Source organism: Mastomys coucha, unplaced genomic scaffold (assembly GCF_008632895.1).
Source record: "Mastomys coucha isolate ucsf_1 unplaced genomic scaffold, UCSF_Mcou_1 pScaffold12, whole genome shotgun sequence".
NCBI lineage: Eukaryota > Metazoa > Chordata > Mammalia > Rodentia > Muridae > Mastomys > Mastomys coucha.
Window position 1 is genome coordinate 72,903,186 of NW_022196894.1, and position 6,007 is coordinate 72,909,192.

Here is a 6,007-nt window from a genome sequence, read left to right on the forward strand (position 1 = left end):
GTGAAGAGGAAGACAGCGCCTAGGTATGGGTCAGAACCCAATTTGATCCCAAGTCAAGGCCAAGAGTACAGAGGGGCTGGAAGAGAGAAGTTTTTCTCCAGGAGATTTAGGCAGGGCTTTTTACTATGGAGGTCTCTCTTAGGGTTCTTTGCTTATTAAGACTGCTTTATTTGCTGATGGACATGAATGGATATGCCTTACTTAGGGTGAACCAGGAATTAAATACCTATTCCAGGAAGGAATGTCCAGGAAGAGTAGCTCATTGGCTGAATGCTTGGGGCCTATCTAGATTCCACATTGGCATAGAGAACTCCAGGTTTTTATGCTACATGACTGATTACCATGGTCCTCTCCGTGTGGTATTGTGGTTACATGTTCCAGAGCAGGTAGAGGCAAGAAGGCCCCACTCCTACTGTTCTTAATTCTGAGATTCGCTGTGTCTGGTCTCATTCGACCTTACCTTTGTCTGGTGGCATGGTCCACTTACCCTACAAAGTAGCATATTTAAGGGTGATAATGTTCATAGTTCTTATAATATAGTTTGTAGAAATATAGGGAAATATAGATATTAGTATATCAGTATAGATAATATTTGCAAAGTTATTAATGATTCTTAGGTAATCTATAATTAATGTATAAGAATGCTAGATCCACAAAGATATCATTAAGAAGACCTTGAAATGGTTAAAGAAGTCAGGAAATACAAAGCCTTTAGTATCTGAATTTCTAATGTTTATATTAATTGAGTTTTACAACTGGTATACAGTAATAAGAAGGAACATAAAATAGAATAACTTGTGGAACCATCTGGACTTTGAAAAAATCCTTTCTAATGAACCTTCAGAAGTCACATATTGTGAAGGAAGAAAGGGTAAAGTATTTCTTCATGCATCTGCTTGCCTGTAGAGATTTCTTCATTGTGTTCATTATGAAGCACTTACAATTGTACTGCTCAAAAGATAGAATGCAAATAGCAATGTAATTAAAATTTACATAGTAGCCACAAAATAAAAAGTCAAAATAATTATGACATTTTATAAAACACAAATATAACACTCTGTGAAACTTTTTACCATCACAAACTGTGGCAGTAAATAGTTAAACCACTCTGAGTTCCCTGCAGGTGATCCTGCTTCTTACCACCTGCCAGAACTGTCTGGATTGTGAATGAAAGACATAAACATGCACACACACACACACACACACACACACACACACACACACACACACAGGCACGCACGCACGTGCGGGCACGTTTCACCTAAATTTTTATTATGCCTTAAAAGTGCAACGACCAGGCTTCTCCCTAACATCACGTGGCTATGCCTTAAAAGTGCAACGACTGGGCTTCTCCCTAACACCACGTGGCTAACCCACTTTCCCCTCTGATATTCCTGAGTTACCACTTTTTAAAATCTATATTTCTTTTATTTATTAGATATTTTCTTTATTTACATGTCGTATGATTTCTCCTTCCCCAGTTTCCCCTCAAAAAACAAACACCCAAAAAACAACAAGAACAAACCCCTGTTGCCTCTCCCTTCCCCCTGCTTGCCACAGCACCTTCTCCCACTTATTGACCCCTACACTGGGGCACAGAACCTTCACAGGGCCACAGACCTCTCCTCCCATTGATGATCGACTTTGCAATCCTCTACTGTGCACATGCTGCCAGAACAATCAGTCCCACCATGTATAGTCCTTGGTTGGTGGTTGAGTCCCTGGGAGCTCTGAGGGTACTAGTTAGTTCATATTATTGTTAGTCCTAAGGGGCTGCAAAACCTTCAGCTCCTTTGGTCCTTCCTCTAACTCCTTCATTGGGGACCCTGTACTCAGTTCAATGGATGGCTGTGAGCCTCTACATCTGTATTAGTCAGGTACTGTCAGAGCCTCTCAGGAGACAGCTATATATAGGCTGGCTTGCCCTTCCCTCAGTCTCTGCTCAATAGTTAGTCTCTGCAACTCCTTCCGTGGGTATTTTGTTCCCCCTTTTAAGAAGGAATGAAATGTCCACATTTTGGCCTTCCTTCTTCTTGAGTTTCTTGTGGTTTGTAGGTTGCTCTTCCTGAATTCTGAACTTCTGGGCTAATATCCACTTATCAGAGAGTGCATACTGTGTGTGTTCTTTGTGATTGGGTTACCTCACTCAGGATGAAATTCTCCAGATCCATCCATTTCCCTAAAAATTTTATAAATGCATTGCTTTTAATAGCTGAGTAGTACTCCATTGTGTAGATGTACCACATTTTCTGTATCCATTCCTCTGTTAAGGGACATCTGGGTTGTTTCCAGTTTCTGGCTATTATAAATAAGGCTGCTATGAACATGGTAGAGCATGTGTCCTTATTACATGTTGGAGCATCTTCTGGGTATATGAACAGGAGTGGTATAGCTGGGTCCTCTGGTAGAACTATTTCCAATTTCCAGAGGGACTGCTATACTGATTTCCAGAGTGGTTGTACCAGCTTGCAATCCCACCAGCAATGAAGTAATGTTCCTCTTTCTCCACAATCTCTCCAGCATCTGCTATCACCTGAGTTTTTTATCCTAGCCATTCTGACTGGTGTGAGGTGGAATCTCAGGGTTGTTTTGATTTGCATTTCCCTGATGACTAAGGATGTTGAACATTTCTTTATGTGCTTCTCAGTCATTCGATATTCATCAGTTGAGAATTCTTTGTTTAGCTCTGTACCCCATTTTTAATAGGGTAATTTGGTTCTCTGGAGTCTAACTTCTTGAGTTCTTTGTATACATTGGATATTAGCCCTCTATCAGATATAGGTACCTCAGACTCAATAAGGAGAGTGGCCCCTGGGTCAAAAAAGGAACTGTTGGCAGCAACTTGCATCTGCATTGGACTTGTGAATTCCCTTGTAAGCACAAATCCAAACCCCAACCACAAACTACAATCATTATAATAGCCTACTTGTTAAAATGAACTTATAAAATGTTAAAATGTTGGCTTCTGTTATATACTTACAGTGAGTTTAAATTGTTAGTAGCACATTTTAAATGTTCAATTCATTATATTACTAGTGGTTTCTACATTAGACAACATAGGCTTAAACCTTAAAATATACTAATATAATTACCTGTGTGTGTACAAAAATAACCACGTGTAAGATGAAAGTTAATAATATGAAAGTAAAATTTCAATTGGGTGATGGATTTTTCTAAATTACATGCAAAATCACCACACACTTTTCTTTACCAAATTGCAGAATATTCTAGCAATCCATCATTCTCAGTGGTCATGTCCTACAGTGACCTTACTGAATAACTGTCACTTTTCTAAAGTAAAACTTAAAGTCATCATGTTATGTATCAAGGAAGTTTTGCGGGATAAATTCTGAGACAATCAAAATTGGGGATTGAAGATGTGGCTCAGTAGGTAAGAGCACTTGGTATTACCTGTTATGATTCTGAATTTGGATCATAATACTCACATAAGGTAGCCCCAAACCACTTCTAACTACACCTCGAATATGCAATGCCTCTGTTCTCTGAGGGTGTCTACACTTACCTTCACATGCACTCCCCTAAATACATACCATCACCACGACCATTACCCCCACCATCACAACTACCCACACCTCAACCACCATCCCCATCTATGCTGAAGTCTTGACTGAAACAGTCCGTGATGCAGAATGATCTAGGTAGCCATTTAGATATTTTTCTGGATGCAGATCTTTGAGGAAACAGCATTAAGGCAGTTCAAGGGAAGACCAAGTAGGATATTAAAATAAACACGTCTGGGTGTCTCAGCACCCAGGAGGGTGAATCCTATTAGTGGTGCATTGATCTCATTGGTGCCTATAAAATATAACTCTCATGGGTGATATATATTTTTGCAATAACATCTGTATGTAATATGCAGTGTGTACAATTCAGTTAAAGATGATTCTCCATTCTCCATTCAAGCAACTGTCCTTTTTTACAAATTATATTGAATTATCTAAGCAAACTGTAATATAAATTTCTACATACAGTATTTGAAAGGATGGCATGATAACTCTTGAGGATTCTATATCCAACAAGATTTGTTGGACTTCACTTACGTCTGCACTTTCTCAGCATGCCGAGACTACACAGCAAGTGCTCAGCTAGCTTACTGAAGACTGACCAACATATTAATGTGTTAGGGAGCCAAAAGAGGAAAATAATGCCTCAAGTCAGCTGGAAGCAATTTTAAGAGACTGATGACCCCGTTTCCAAGAGGCAGGGTGGGTGGTTTTTGGTCACTCAATGAATAATGGATACTTGTCATCATTTAAGCAGGAGAGTTACAAGTTGCCATGGTCTTGGACAGGGAGAAAACAAAATGAGGAATGTTATTTTTAGGGATATCTTTTTCTCTTTCATTTTCTTTATTCTATCATTCTTTCTCTTCTATCTAGTATTAGGGTGAAAAAGGGAAAAGATGAAAAGAAAAAAAGGGGTATAAAGAGGGTATATGAATAATAGAACAAAGGATAGATTTTTGAATCTACTTTTAAACTAGTAGATGCAACTAGCTAAAAATCTTACACTGGAATAGATCTTTGTATATGGATATAAAATTAAGATAATATTTGCTTACATTGGTTTATTGTATTTTTGTACATTGAAACAGATTAGGGTTTTATTTTGCTACAAGATACTATACATATATGTTTCATCAACTTTTATTTAAGAAGTTGTACTTATGCAAGGCTAAGTTCTAGACCTTTTGAAAGCTGCTCTTACTAAGTGTTTAGGATAATTAAGAAATTCAAGTTCATAGTTAATCAATCTTTGTGCTTGTGTTAGATGCTATTTTAGTTTATTACAGTAATATATTTCCAAGCTTGAACAGATAGTAAATAATTAGAAACAAGCAATGTTTATAATTATTCAGATGTACTCTAGATAGATTGATGATCAGCAAAAACCTCAGAGATCCACAGAATATGGCATTTAAAGATTTATCATTTTATCATTAAAAGGCTTTCATGATAATGATATAGGTCTGCTCCTGGAAGCACCCCAATTCTACTTCATTCTACCTGCATGCTGAGGAAATATTTATTCCTTCTCAAGTCTTTGCTTCGGACAAAGACTAAATAGTTATATTCTCACAATTAAGCTTAAGTTGTTTAGGATTTAAGATGGTCTCAACTCTAAGAAGAGGTTTTAGGTTGGTAATGCAAATTATCACAGAAATTGATTTAGGTACAGAACTCTGAACTCACCAAAATAGGGCAGATAGTGGAATACTTTTTATAAGTTTGCCATATATATATGGACTTGACATTGTAAATGTAAATCTTACCTGATAATTTTCATAATTGTTATTTTGTACATACTTTGTATTGTTGTAAAAGAAATAGTCTTTTATTGGACTAAAGGGGGTAAATGTAGAGGTAATCCCTTATGCACTGTGTAGAAACATTAATCAGTCAATAAAATGCTAATTGGCCAATGAGCTGAGGCAGGTTTAAAAGGTGGAATATCTGACAGAAAGAGAAGGATTCTGGGATTGAGTCAGGCATGGAAAGCTTCGCCCAGACACAGAGGAAGATATTCACACGAAAAGGATAATCAGATAATCAGTCACGTGGTGGGACTGCAATTAGAATAATTGTGTCTTTGATCAACCTGTCTGTCTTTCTGTAAGTACCATGCAGTTTTTATTACTATTGCTCTGTAGTATAGCTTGAAATCAGTGATGATGATGCTCCAGAAGTTCTTTTATTGTTCAGGATTACTCAAGCTATTCAGAGTTTATTATTGTTTCATATAAACCTGAATGTTGTTCTTGCAAGGCCTGCAAAAAATTGTGTTGGAATTTTGATGGGAATTGCATTGAATCTGTAGATTGATAAAATGACCATTTTCACTACATTAATCCTATTGATTCATGGACATGTTTCCATGTTCTGATTTCTTTTTAAATTTCTTTTTATAAGAAAGGGACTATTGTGAAAAGGTTGTTTCACTGTTTCCTTTTTCACCCTGTTTATCAGTTGTATAAAGAAGCCCTACT

At 37.2% G+C, this 6,007-nt stretch overlaps 1 protein-coding gene across 1 annotated transcript in view; it reads left to right on the forward strand.

Annotated features, from left to right (window-relative positions):
• The window catches only part of Rbm11 (RNA binding motif protein 11), a 272,518-nt gene that overhangs the window by 101,618 nt on the left and 164,893 nt on the right, over positions 1–6,007 (forward strand). The window lies entirely within an intron of this gene.